Source organism: Amblyomma americanum, chromosome 2 (assembly GCF_052857255.1).
Source record: "Amblyomma americanum isolate KBUSLIRL-KWMA chromosome 2, ASM5285725v1, whole genome shotgun sequence".
In the NCBI taxonomy this organism is placed as follows: Eukaryota; Metazoa; Arthropoda; class Arachnida; order Ixodida; family Ixodidae; genus Amblyomma; species Amblyomma americanum.
In genome coordinates this window covers 73,782,414-73,797,712 of record NC_135498.1, presented here as the reverse complement: position 1 = coordinate 73,797,712, position 15,299 = coordinate 73,782,414, and the positions used below count along the sequence as shown (strand labels likewise).

Below are 15,299 nucleotides of genomic sequence, written 5' to 3'. Positions count from 1 at the left end.
GTCTCTCTATCGCTCGCATCGAGCAGCTATTACTGCTATAGAAAACCACACAGAGCGCCCTTGACGACAGCAGAAACGATAATAGCAAAAAAATTTGCAAGCCCGGCGTCGGGGGATTCACGGCTGTATTCATTACAACATAACAAAAAAGTGCATTCATAAACTTTTTTGTGTTGAAAAAAGGTTTTATCCAAAATGTTTGGGTATGTGAAGGTGTTATCAGTATAAAATTAGTTTTTCGTTCAAGAATTCATAAATCCAGACATACACGTAGAGCGATCAATCTACATGTGCAATTCGTTCAGAGCGATCATTTTCACTACGCTATTTACTCCTTTCCTGCCAGAGCCAGAGTTTTGCGGCCGCTAAACTGATATTTTTGCATTGTGGCTCAACTAAAGCGATAAAGAAATCTGTCATTATCACCGAAGTTTCTTGAAAACTTTAAAGCCCAAATTATGAATTCTCAGCTCCTCAATAATAAAGTATTTAGATGTTTGCACCGCTATACGAGGCAGCGCAAATTTCCAGCGGTCAGCACGGGACAGACACATTAGTTAGTCGCCTCGATGCTATTCTGCTGAACCTTTTCTCCCAAGCAAAGGCAAGCCGTTCATTAACCCCGCCCCCCCCCCCCCGAAAACGCATAAAAAACGCTGACAAAACATGAACAGAGAAACACTTTATTCCTTGACCATTATCAGCAAAACTGACAGAGGCCTCTAAATGTACTCTTCCAATGGAATGGGCTTCGATGTTGATGGGATGTCCAAAAGGTAGTGCATTTCTGTAATGTGTAAAAGATACGCATGTAGATAACCACCAGCATAAATGACTGATAGTAGATTCACAATAATAAGCGACTAAGTACTTACACTTCTTGCGGAGGAGGGTAGCGTAGCTGAGTGGGCTGCCAAGACCATAGCCGTAGTTGAGGCCGTATCCGAGGAGACCATGGCCGTAACCGTAGGAGCCGACTCCGTAGCCGAGGGAGCCAATGCCGTATCCGTAGGCTGGGGCGGAGTGGGCAAGACCGTAGGTACCGTAAGTACCGTAGGTGGCGATGGCTGGGGCAGCGTGTACGGCGGTGACGGCTGGGACAGCGTGAACGGCGGCTATGGCTGGGGCAGCCTGGACAGCGGTGATAGCTGGAGCAGCGTGGACAGCAGTCACAGCTGGGGCAGCAGCGTAGGTGGCAACAGCTGGGGCAGCGTGGACAGCAGTGACAGCTGGGGCAGCATAGCTGGTGGCGACCCTGGTGACAGCTGGGCAGCGGCGTAGGTGGCAACGGCTGGAGCAGCGTGGACAGCAGTGACAGCTGGGGCAGCATAGCTGGTGGCGACCCTGGTGATAGCTGGGGCAGCGGCGTAGGTGGCGACGGCTGGGGCAGCGTGGACAGCAGTTACAGCTGGGGCAGCATAGCTGGTGGCGACCCTGGTTACGGCTGGGGCAGCGGCGTAACTGACAGCTGGGGTAGCATAGCTGGTGGCAACCCTGGTGACTGCTGGAGCGGCGGCGTAGGTGGCGACGGCTGGAGCAGCGTGGGCGACGGTGGCAACAGCTGGGGCGGCGTGGACGGCAGTCACGGCTGGAGCAGCGTGGTAGGTGGAGACAGTGCGGGCAACAGCTGGGGCGGCAACAGCATAGCTGGCAGGCTGGGCATATCCGTATCCGTAGCCAAGGCCGTAGCCGGTAAGGCCGGAGTAGCCAATGCCGTGGGAGAGACCGTAGTGGCTGATGCCAAGGCCGCCGTAGCCGAGACCAGCGTAGCCAAGGTTACCGTAACCAGCACCGTAGCCGAGGTTGCTGGCCAGGGTGTAAGCACCGGTGCTAAGGTGAGCAATCTGGCCAGCGAAGCCGCTAGTGGCCAGGGCAAGGACGATGCAGGCACGAAGCTGGGTGAAATAAATAGTTGCGTTTTGTTGAAGATGAAATACACACGTTTCTGTGGCGACGTACTTTGATTATCCACATCCCCGATTAGCTGACAACAGATGCAATTACCAATGACCTTCTATCGATACGATTGTAAGAGATTAACCTCGCCTTATACATTCGCCTTGAAAACCGTACTAAAAATAAAATATAAAGATCTATCGACGGGAGATAAGCGTAAATAATAATAATAATAATAATTGGTTTTTGGGGAAAGGAAATGGCGCAAGAAAGTTCTTACGGTGGCACGTTGTAACAACTATATATGATAGAATAAAAATTCTCATCTATGAATCAGCTGTACGAGTGGACAAGATGTTATTTTTGAAGAGCCCCTTGATTCTAAAATTTATCCGGAATTCTGGCGGCTCTCATCAGCCATCAGTGGCAATATGGGGTGGTTCGATTTTTAAAGTAATATTTAATATATCGCGGATAGAAAACATATTTAAGCACTTTTCGCTTTGTCTCAATAATTCCGATTCTTTCACGGTGACTTCAACCGCACTTTGTAAAATTTACTATGCAGTGATTTGCAAAGTAAAAACTGTTAGTTTCTCCCCAGCGCTCATTTACGAACCGTGGGCGGAGGGTAACAGCTACACTACGCCATTTCTAACTGCGCATATTCTAATCCCAGTGACTGACCGCTATTAAGCAAAATGAAAAGAAATATGTCTGCTAACCATTGTGTTGTTCCTAGTTCTTTGGAAGATCAGAAGGCTCTGATCTTTGTCCTACGCCCGGCAGCTTTTATACCCGATAGTTGGCTGCCAGAACAACGACTAACTGGTCTTAAAAGTGGAAGAGGGAAAAGCCAGCCACCGTTTTTAAGCTAATCTTTAATCTTCGCCGCTGTCTGAAGCCGGGACTCTTTCGCAACACGTTTGACGGTGTAGATTATATGTATTCCTAGCTACCACTGCTTAATTTATTACTTTTCTTTTTTGCTCGGTCGGTAGCCAAACGGCTTTCCTCTTTGCTCTTTTCCTTTAGTCTACAGCTTTCGCGTTACAAGTACCAGAAAGATAACCGGATTTACACGGATGCGACAATGCGTTATTTAATGTTCCACCTGAGTTTTTACCGGTATAGCGCTCGAAGCCCAGCGAAGGCGAAGTGGTAACGATCTTTGTCGGAACTTGCTGTAATCGATCACAGCCTTTCTATTCACTGTACGGTGTCTTCATTTGGTCGTTGAATTTATTTTAAGCGCTTCCTGTCGCTGAAACGTTCATATATCTCAATCGCCGCTTACGCGCATTTGCCGAAGCTAAATTACGAACGATATGGTTTAAAGCGGATTTGTTGGTTTATTCAGCATGACGATCATCAGCTTGACTGCGCCCACTTAAGGGTCAAATTCCTCTCCCGTATCTCGCAAATTAAACCTGTCTTGGGTCAGCTGCGGCCATCATAGCCGCGCAAACTTCTTAAAGGTGCACTAAAGAGGAATCTGAACTCATCTTTTTACCACAAGTACTCTATCTACACGTTCCGGGCATTCTTAGAAACTTCGAATTACTGTCCTGTGCGGCTGATTGCCCTAATTAAATCGGATCAAACGTCACGGTTCGCTCCTTTTTTTTTAACTCAACGCGGTAGGTAGCAGGAGTCAGCCAACGCGCCAGCCAGCGCCGTGGCGGCTTGCCGCTCTGCCATCGGCGGAGTGATACGCAAATCAAAGAGTCCATGTGCATTTTTATTTCCGTGGGCCTAATTTGCGCCTATATTGTCTGTGACTGAAACTTTTTGTTCACAGAAAGATACATATAAAATAAAAGCGAAAGCGAAGCCGCCACTGGACTGGCTGAAAGGCACTCCACGTGTTGGTAGACTGCGCCCAGCCTACCGCTTTGAGTAAAAAAAAAAAGGTGGGAATCAGAACGTTTAATCCGATTTAATTAGGAAAAACGGCCGCACAGTAGAATACTTCTATGTCTCTAAGAAGTCCCGGAGCGTGTAGACCGAGTTCCCGCGGTAAAAAGACGAGTTCAGATTCCTCTTTAGTGTACTTTTAATCTCCCTTTAATCTTATCCGCACACCTAACTTTCTGCCGCTCCCTGCTATGCTTACCTTCGCTTGGAATCCATTCGAATGCACTCAAGTTCACAGTATCGTGGGTCACCACTGGGTCAACTAATTTTTTATGCTCTACGAACCCAAAATACTGGGTCACGTGGTGAATCTATGGCCCATATTTTATTGTGAGGCCGGGGAAGGAGGACCTACCAATAAAATCTATCCTACAGCTTGATCCTCTGACCTGGTATTCGCCGCCGCACAGCGTGAATAAATGACGCGGGAACGTGTAAACGAACGCAGGGAACGTGTTAAGAACCATCGGTTATGTTGCATTCGCATTGCATTCTCTGCTCAAACCCATTTTTTTCTTTCGATTTCGACTATGTTGCCATTTACACGTGTTTGTTCCCCCATCCACTCCACCCGCTTCCGGTGTCGCAAGGTTACACCTATCATTTCCCTCTCCGTAGCTCACCACGTGGTCCTCAATTTAAGTTGCATCCTTTTCGTTATCTTCCACGTTTCGGCCTTATAGATTAGTACCGGTAATATAGGGCTGTTTTACACTTTTGTCTCGACAAATATTAGTAAACTGCCTTTCATGATCTGAGAGAACCTGTCAAATGCACTCCACCTCAATCTTCTCCTTCACTTTATTTCACTCTCGTGATTCAGATCTGCGGTTACTGTCTGCACTTAGAAGACGTATTCCCTTACCAATATTTGCACGTCGTTGCCAATTATAAACTGTTGTTCTCTCCAGAGGCTGTTGAACAGTACTTTGGCTATCTGCATATTCATTTTTAGAGCCACTGTTTCGCTCTGCCTGCCTAATTCAGTAATTATGCTTTGCAGCTCATCTTCAGAGCGACTTAACAAGGCAATGTCATCAGCGAATCACAGGTTACTAAGGTATTTTCGTGAGTTCTTATCTCCCATTGTTCCCAATACAGACCTTTGAATACCTCCTGTAAACAGGAGGCGAATAGAATTGGTGACATCGTATCTCCGTGTTTGACACCCTCGCTTATTGGAATATTTTGCTGATATTTTGGAGGCCTATGGTAGCTCTGCAGTAGTTAGAAATATTTTCCAGCTTTTTTGCATAATGCTCTGCTGCACCATTATCCCGCGATGCTGCATGACTGCTATGTTTTGGCTGTGTCAAATGCTTTCTCGTAATCTATAAATGATTTATAGATTGCGGTTGGTTATATTCTACACATTTCTCTACCACCTGATTGACTGTGGGAATTTTGTTTATTGTTGAGTATCTTTTACAAAAGCCTGCCCGATTATTTGGTTGATGATAGTCTAAGGTTGTCCTTACTCTATTCGCGATCACTTTAATAAATACCCTATATAGGCAGCGGACAGTAAGGTCATCGGTCTGTAATTTTTCAAGTCTTTGAAATTTCCTTTCTTAATGATTAAGATTGTGTTAGCATTCATCCAAACTTCTGGTGCGGTCGAGGTTCTAAGCCATTGCGTATAGAGGGTGCTTACTTTTTCTAGCACAACCTTGCCTGCGTCTTTCAATAGGTCTGCTGTTACCTGATCCTCACCAGCTGTTTTTCCCCCTTGCATTGCTCCTAAGCATTTCTTTACTACCTCTTTTGTTACTGGCGGGATGTCCCACCGCTGTGAAATATAGCATGTCTCATTTACGTCCTGATTGCATTCGCCACTGTATAGATTTGTGTAGGACCCCTCGGCTACTTTAACTATCTCATCCATGTTGCTAATGTTGAAATGTGCTACACTAGCAAAAAGGGGGGCTGCATTGAAATTGGTGTCATAAGATGAGCTTTACTCACGTATTAATGCTACGCTTTTTTATCTTTTATGTTTAAGATAATAAATGCAGTTTGGTGAAGCCGATAGTTCACAAAACCAAAGGCGTAAACAAATTTACGGTCAAGGGTTTTGCTACCGTATATTTAGCAATTCTACGCAATGAATTTAGTGCACTAAAAGCAGCTTTAAAGGCAAGCTCAACACAAGTTACAGTTGCCCTGAATCTATATATTATCGAACTCTGGGAACAAAACGACTGCTCTCAGTGAAAACGGAGCTTTTACATTTGAGAATAGGAAGAAATTAAAGACAAGTACCGCCACCACTGGCCCTTTCCGCAAGCTCCCTGCGTTGATGTGAGCATAGATTTTGTGCGGATCTTTGAGGGCTGCCTAAACTCCCATCCACTTTCGTTTGGTGATCAGAGTCCCTTTACACGTTGGCGTCACGAACGTTAACCGGAAGTGCGTATTTTTAAATGCAGTTTGCTCATCTACAAATGCGTCCTTTGCTTCAGAATAAGTATAAGCTGGAAGAGATATAGAATCCGTTTTTGTTGATATCGGAAATTGGATTAAGCAGCCCTCGGGGGGTCTTTTAAGGTCGATGAGATTTACAAGGCGACCAAGAATAAAGAGCTGCTTGGAAATTAATATATCATTGAACGTAGCCGCTTTTGGTCATGTGAAGTCATGTTACCGTGCCAAATATTAGTAAAATAGAAACATCAGCGGTTATATTTGGGCTCATGAGGACCTGGTAAGTAACTTCAAGAATTTAAGCTCCTTGGGGGAATTAGTGTTTATTGCTGCATAAACTTCGTTGGTTATTCATACCACACACAAGCAGGATTTCTGTATTCAGCGACCTTTTTCACGCAAAGTGTGGGAAAAGTTTTTAAAAAGGCAAGGTTGGTGCAGCTGTTTCAAAAATGTTAGATTTCTAGACGATTTTCAATCATCACGAAAAAAGCTAAAGCGGATTTTCATCAGGACGTCAGAAATCTGGTAGACATCCTCAAACACAAATTAACCCGTCTTATTCTGACGCATGATTTACCTGACAAGAACTTATTTTAGGTTATATAATTAACACCCAGGTATTTAGAAGATCACGTTTGCGCGTGTTATGCACCTCGCACACACAAAAAAACTGTTTCTAACCGCTGTATCAGCGCGTCATGAGTTTTGCAAGCATAGCATTCTAAAGTACTCTTTAACGAAAGCACTGCAAAGTTATTGCAGCATCTGAAAGCTGCACTTATTGTATCGCCCACTAGCCACCCTCTATACAAAAGACCGCAGCTTTCGCCTGGCCTGGAGAAATCGCGGGTCAAATGCTTGGACTGTACTAAAGCCTTAAGCTGTGCTAGCTGGTGAATGCCCGTGACAGGAATAACTTTACTGCTCTAAAATAGAAAGGCAGCACAACAGAACAGGCAGGCCATGAACCGACTCTAAACTACCTTTATTAGGACACCCAGCAGGGATATGTCCGGTCGCTACTGAAAAAAAAAACAGAAATGTAGCAGACAGAGGAAAAGCAAACTTTGTTTTTACGTGACAGATACACATTCTGGTGTTCTTTAGGTAAAAATATTCGCCATCTGCTAGTGACAAAGAGGGCTGGCTTGCACATCGAATGCCTTTTTTATTATCTTAAAAAAGTTTTCAAGACATCTCGCGTTACTCTTACCTTGAGGTAGAATGCAATGCTAGTTTGGGACAAAAATTGGAGGCATACATTTTTGTATTTTGTTTTTCTTTCCTCGCTAGTCATACTGATTGTTTTGGTTTTATGTTTTGACGTCGCAAAGCGACTCAGGCTGCGTGGGACGCCGTAGTGGAGGGCTGTACACAATTTAGACCATTTCGCGTTCTTTAGTGTTCAATGACATCGCACAGTACACGGGCCTCTAGCATTTCACCTCCATAGAAATGCGACCACCGCTGTCGGGACCAAACCCGCGCCTTTCCGGTGAGCAGCCGAGCGCCATAACCACTGAGCAACCGCTGCGGCTACTTGTTTTGTTGAACAGACATGCTATTTTGTTCCATTCGTAACCCGCATGGACGTGGTTCTCAGTATGATTGCAGGCCCACTGAGACTGAGGATCCTGCACTGTTGAATTGTGTTGTACAAGTTGCTGATCTTGCCCGCCACACGAGATGCGACGCTTAGGATCTCAATATTTTTTTACGCAGTTCTCTCCTTTGGTGTCCTGTCTTTCTCTTTCCTATTCGGTGGTGGACGTAACAGAAAAACGCTTAATGTTGCTGGCACTGCTTGCGTCTCTCAAGAGCTTCTTTGCATTTTTTCTGCATGCTAGTCAACTTTAATTGTTTTTTTTCTTTCTGCATGTCCATACTATCTTAGAGAGCGTGAAAAGAAGGGTACGTCCTCAGAGGAAGGAATAAAGCTTTACTTCAATTCCTTCGAAAGGCATGAATGTAGACTTTTGCGCCACGTGCCACTTGGTGCTAAAAAAATCATCGCTTTTAAATCTGATGCATAAGAATCCTTAAACTCTGGGCATGATAACGCAAATAACAAGCTGTAGTACCTGGACAGTTGCGTTAATCTATCCCGGTGAACTGAGGTGCGCACTTTTGAATAACTTTGTGTGCAGTATTCCTCGCCTTTTCGGCCCCTTTCCGGTGCACCAAAATCATCTTGCAATTCTTTCCTCTGCTTAGAAAAGGCCAACCTAATAACCATAAAGCTCAGTTGCAGACAACATGTGCTGAGTCATATCAGCTGAATATCAATTTAAGATGACCGCATGAAATTCTCTGCTGAGAAGGGTTTCGAGGACCGTTCATAGGTGGCGGCATCCGTACCCGCGTAATCAGGCGTTTCCTCTGCTAAACGAACACCCGTCTTCGCTCGCCTGTTTTCTTCGAGCTTGGGAAGGTGCATGGTTTCCCTGGCTGCTTTCGCAGCCTCTCAAGCCTCCGCCATCAGCCGCTTTTCTCAGCTGGGCAGTGCGCTCGGTATCCCGCCGTGCTTGTGGTGGTACACGCGCTACATAGATCACCCGCTTTTATGTTAATGCTGGCCGGCGAGCCCAGCGCCTCTTCTAGCTTGCGCTGTCTGACACGTTTTAGCACTCGCCCGGTCTTACTGAGCATTAGAAAAATAATCACGGAACCACACAAAACAGCTCACCGATATCAAATATGATGTTTTCTTATATGCACCGCTAAAGGTTAGCAGTTAGAACGCGTAGGGTGAGTGGGGGCCGCCAGAGTTGAGTGGTCGAAGGCACCGAGAAACGAAGTTGCTCTGATTAGACCGTTCAGTTTGGCTAGTTGCTACAAATGCATCTATTGTAAAACAGCGCTTACATCGCCGGACAAGAACAAGAAGTACACGGGACAGCGCTCGTCCCGTGTGCTTCTTGTTCTTGTCGACGTCGTGCGCGCTATTTTACAAAAAACAAGTTGCTCTGATTGCACAGCTGCTGGTTCGTGGCCCTCTCGAGACTATAATCTGGATTTTTTTTCGTTTGTATATAAGTCCGACGGAAATTTTCAGATTGCTTAACATAAGGTACATAAGTTATCCAAAAGGTGGCTGGCAAATTGAATACATAAATAAATAAGTTCTGTTTCATGTTCGGCTGGTTCTCCGTCACTTCCGAGCGATGTTAAACTTTTCGCGTCGACAACGCTTGCAGAAAGTAATTCGTCCTTAAAGATTAATTGTCAAGGAGGACGCAATCGCGCCGGAGTTGGAGCCGGTCTGTTTGAGTAGGGACAGCTTTAAGGGACTAGTCAATCTTAGCCGAGCGCGTAAAGCAATAATTAAAACTAAACCAAGTATGCAGCATAGGAACTAATTATCATGGGAAATAGTTTTCTCATAATATACATAATTTACATTTTTAAATTTTATATTAGTTCGTAATTTGTCATATTTTTTGTCTATATAGGCAACATTCCGCCTTCAAACCACAGTGATTTTTTGAACTTGAACAGTTTGGATATAAAGTACCTGAGAGTACAAAGCTAGCTCTCAGTCACGCACGTGCATCTATTCTGCCTTGAAGGAATATGGCAGCGCTGCTTGTACTACAGTGTGGCCTAATAGGATAATTCTTAGAGGGGGTGCACAGAAGTGAAAAGCGAGATATTAATCTTGGACTGATGTAATGGAGAACTCTGGGAAGAGCTGAACAACTGTTGAGAGAAGTCATTGACAGCAATAAATACAAATAGGTTGCCTTTCTTTGGTTTTTAATTTTAACTCGACAACGTGGAGGACGCCGTTGTCCAGAAAATACGATGTTGGCGTTGTTGGCGTTGCTGGTGTCGGCGTTGTGAGCGAAAACTCATGAGCATGACTCTGGCAGGTGGTCTCCAGAGAGCAACCTAGGAGGCAGGTGGTCCACGCAGGTCACGTGACCTTGGGGCGTCATCAGAATCTGCCCACAAGATAGCGAGCGAACTGTCCACCATGGAAGGTGGCTGTTAAATTATTGTTTGGCCGCTAGGGAAGCGCAAACTGGGGCGCAATAGGCCCACTGCTGGGAGCACCTGCCATCGCAGGGCAGTGGCGCATCGCTTAACCACTGCACCACTGCTGCAGAAGGAGTATGAGTACACCCAGGGGAGTATGAATGTAAAGCAGAGAACGACTTTTTACATATATGGGAATTGACCCATTACGCTATCGCGTCTAACCCGTATGGCGGAGCTTAGGTGCCCCTATATTTTTCTTCTTTGCACTCTTGCCTTTGTAAGTTGTTCTTTTTCCAACAGCGTCTGCGTTAACATTACGTAACTACTGTTCTTAGCAGTTTTTCCAGCCTTGATGCACAACCGAGCTCCGGAGTGCCCTTACACTTTGATCCGGTACAAGGCACTGGCGCTCAAGCGGACGTGCTAATGGTTTTCCCATTTTGGCAACTGAAGTATTTGTTATGCATGCAATACAGTGGCGCCCTTCGAGGAGCCAATTTTGTTTTCTTTCAATGAGGTGCTGCTGCCGTACATGAGAGAAATGATTGCCGAAGAGAAATGAATCAAGGGCATGCATTTCTCGTTATGGAACATGGTCCATAGAGATGTACTTAAAGCATTTTTCACGCCCAGACAGCAGGAATGCCACTTTTCTAACAGGGACACAGGCTGCTAATGTCTTCAAAGGAACACTGTCAAAGCCGCATAATCTTTAAATGGAACCTCAGGTAAGCTGTACGGTGGAGATGGAATTTAACTATGCAGATCATTTTCTGACTGCTTGTATGCACCTCCAATCCACTAAACGACCGCTAACCGAATCTAGCATTGACCGAAACGCTTTTTTCTGTCCTGTCAAGTAAGGACGCTGGATAATGAAGGCATAACTTTTATGTGCCTTTTAGAAACCTCCGGGCGGATGTGCCAATGACAAAAAAAATAAGCCTTTCAAATGCATTGAATGCATGTGGGATAGAACAGGGCTAGATTAAGAGCTACCCCGCCAACCATTGCTCTATATAGAAGCGGACATAGAGAAGATTTAACTCTGAATCGCGAAGATCATCTTTGTCAACTTGCCAATATGTGTGACTGCTGACAATTCTTTTTCTGGGAACATTATGGTAATTTTTTCCTTCCTTGAATAATCTATGCAATCTCTGTCCTCTACTAAAATCCTGTAATCACCTGTTACTCGTTTTTATTTTAGTAAATTAACTTGGCCTGGGTTTGCTTGGACCATTCAGTGTTCCCTCAGTTCACCCACTCATTTTCTTCAATGCTGACGTAAAGATTAACATAGTGGTCACGATGACGAAATCGGCAGATACAGTCAGCGCGAGACCGGACCGGGACATGACCGGTTTAATAAAACTGACTGGTTACGCAGTCGCAGGAAGAAAACCTCATTTAAACTGCGCATATAGTGAACGAGGGCCGACAGATGGTGACTTACCGGGTGCTTCTGATCGTATCAGAAGCTGGTCGGTGAAAGAGATATTCATGGAGGGATCTCAGCCTGAAAATGGGCATGAATATGTCATACCTCTCGAAGTGTATTTCTATGAAGCCGAAACGTGAACATAGGAGCTGGCTTTGCAATATCAAGGCACATAAAAACATAACTAAGTTTAAATTTGTACAGAGGCCTCCACTATGTCGTCTCCTGCAGTCCATGTGTATATTCGGAACGGTAAATCGAAAAACGATATAATTTGCTTTTTCGATTGCTGGCCTGATACAATAGGAGCAAAATGTAGATTTAGTAAAACGCACCGCGCAATTGTGTTTCCGCACGCAAAGCGGTTGCGGCACACTGCCGTTTGTCGTGTCAGCGGCACTTTTATTGGAGCGTAACAGATTCAGCGACCCGACAACGTTGAATGCTGTCGCGCCATCTAATAGCAGTGAATCAAGACATAGCGGCGCCCGGCTGAAACAACATTTTCTTTGGCTCATTAGTGAGAACTATGACTGCTTCAGCAGCCTTTCTTTTTTTTCGAAGATCATAGCGAGGACCATAAAAAAAATGTGTCACTATGGCAAGAAACGGCATCTCCCGCTGTCATTGCTACCTATAAAATGTGCAGGATATGATGTCAGGCTCAACAGCTAGCAAATAGCCAACCTATATAATAAAGAACGACTAGTTCTCGCTTTAAACTTACGCAGTGAGTGATAATTTGCATTCTCAAAAGAACGTCCCTATTGAGAGCCCATGAATCATATCTAGTCAGAGGATATTCTACAATAGATGATTTTCGTGCTACCAATCAGATGATAGACAAATGCGCAGAATATAACGAACCCCTCTATATAGCCTTCATTCCTTATGAGAAAGCTTTTGACTCAATGGAAACCTCAGCAGTCATACAGGCATTGAGGAATCAGGGTGTAGATGAGCCTTATGTGAAAAAATAATGGAAGATATATATATATATATATATATATATATATATATATATATATATATATATATATATATATATATATATATATACATCAAAGTATACGCTTCATTTAAGGAAACATTTTTATTTGACTCGACGTTTCGATCGGAGGACCGATCTTTTTCAAGAGTGACCATACACTGCATGGGTGCGTGTTCGTATAGCATGGGACTTGACACACAGAAGGCTTAAAAAGAAAAGAAATAAAGAAAAGAGAAAAGGGGGAGGGGGCGGCCGGGAGAACGGAACACAACTGGCACCTATGGCATATTAGGGAAGCATAGGTGGCGCGTCGCGTACCCGTGAACTCACTGCACACACGCGCGCGCACACACACACACACACACACACACACACACACACACACACACACACACACACACACACACACACACACACACACACACACACACACACACACACACACACACACACACACACACACACACACACACACACACACACACACACACACACGCACGCACGCACGCACGCACGCACGCACGCACGCACGCACACACACACACACACACACACACACACACACACACGAAGCGAAAGAGGGAGGCCGGGCTGGGTGCGCACGCGGCTACTGCGACAAGAAAAAAGAAAAAAAGAAAAAAAGAGAGAGAGAGAAGCAAAAGCAGAGAAAAAGGGGAAAGCAAAGAAGAAACGTGGTGGGGCTTAACAAAAGAAGGAATGCGTCCGCCAATTGTGGGTTTCGGTATGCCTCTGTCCGCGTATGTGCGGCCCCGAGCGGCTCCGAAAGATAGCCCTGACGAGGCGGAACAGGTTGAGATCGCCCAAAGTGGCTCCACATGGTGACACGCGAGCCGCTAAAACCAGATGAGCTTCCAATAGGAGGACCAGATGGAAAGGCTTGTTGACAGCAATGCAAAAAAAAACAAGAGATATAGCACAGAGAAATTTCAAAAAAACAGAAAATTATATAAAAATATATAATGATCAAAAAAGAAGAAAGAGAAGGGGACATATGGCCCTCGCGGAACCAAAGAATGAGTTGAACGGCAGATGGAAACAAGCCGAAACTGACATGCAACAGCGGTATGACCTTAGACGACTCAGTCAGTGGTGGTACTTTGTCTATTAGGGTTGAAATTTCCTTTGGTTTCTGCCATCGAAAGAGACGATAGGGTGCCATGGTTTTCGTTGATGCCCTTATGCACTGTGTTAAATTTGAAAATAAAGTATGATTCGCGTTGTTCGCGCTCCCGGGTGTTTTTAAAGCTACTCTGCAATATCGTTACATTAAGTTTGTCAAACTCGTGGCCTTTTTCGCGGAGGTGTCTCGATAGTGGGAGGCCAGGGAGAGATTGAGTATGTGAGCGGTGGTTATTATGCCAATGTGGAAGACTGGGCGAGTTGGTATGTAGTCATTCTAGAAAAAACAGCGCACACAGGACAGGGACCAAGGGAAGAACCGACGACACAGCGCTCGTGTCGTCGGTTCTTCCCTTGGTTTGGGCCAGCATGAACTTTGGGACACAAACGAAGAGAGACACATGGAACATGGAACACACTCTTCGTTTGTGTCCCAAAGTTCATGCTGGCCCAAATCATGGATTCATACCAACTGGCCCAGAAAAATGCCTTCCCTTGGTCCCTGTCCTGTGTGCGCTGTTTTTTCTAGAATGAGGGTGGTTATTAAATCTTAATCGGAATGAATTGTCTGTTTGGCCAATATACTGCATCTGACATTCGCAACACTCGAGCATGTAAACAACATTACTGGAATCGCAGTTTAAGTCCTCTCGGATAACATGTTTGAAATCTGAATGGGTACTTTTAGTCAGTGCTGTGGTTTGCATGTGTTTGCAAACTTGGCATCTGCTCTTTCCGCAAGGTGTGCAACCCACCGGCCTCGGTTTATTAACCGTTGAGGGCACAAGGTGATTTTGTAAATTTTTTGGCCTTCTGTATGTTACCCGGGGGACCAAAGGAAAAATTTTTGAGAGCCGCTCACTTTGTTCTATGATATTTATAGAACAATACCATAGAACAATATCATAGAACAAAGTGGGCGGCTCTCAAAAATGTGTGCGTGTGCGTGTGTGTGTGTGTGTGTGTGTGCGTGTGTGTGTGTGTGTGTGTGTGTGTGTGTGTGTGTGTGTGTGTGTGTGTGTGTGTGTGTGTGTGTGTGTGTGTGTGTGTGTGTGTGTGTGTGTGTGTGTGTGTGTGTGTGTGTGTGTGTGTGTGTGTGTGTGTGTGTGTGTGTGTGTGTGTGTGTGCAGTGTGCAGTGTGCAGTGAGTTCACGGGTACACGACGCGCCACCTTTGCTTCCCTAATATGCCATAGGTGTCAGTTGTGTTCTGTTCTCCCGGCCGCCCCCTCCCCCTTTTTCTGTTCCTTACTTTTCTTTATTTCTTTTCTTTTTAAGCCTTCTGTGTGCCAAGTCCCATGCTATAAGAACACGCGCCCATGCACTGTATGGTCACTCTTGAAAAAGATCGGTCCTCCGATCGAAACGTCGAGTCAAATAAAAATGTTTCCTTAAATGAAGCGTATACTTCGATGTATATTATTTTAAGCAGTCAAGTACCTCATGTTTTCACAGCTATATATATCAAGGAACATAGAGCTACCATAGTCCTCCATTAAGTCAGGAT

The 15,299-nt window shown here is 45.0% G+C and overlaps 1 pseudogene across 1 annotated transcript in view; it reads right to left on the bottom strand.

Moving 5' to 3' along the window:
• Positions 1–667: 667 nt before the first annotated feature.
• Positions 668–15,299, bottom strand: part of LOC144119763 (uncharacterized) — a 29,998-nt pseudogene continuing 15,366 nt past the window's right edge. The window contains exons 4-6 of the transcript XR_013312409.1: positions 2,622–2,672; positions 876–1,895; positions 668–787 (exon numbers count right to left, since the gene is read on the bottom strand). The product of XR_013312409.1 is annotated as an uncharacterized LOC144119763 (transcript). The remainder of the gene's footprint in view (positions 788–875; positions 1,896–2,621; positions 2,673–15,299) is intronic.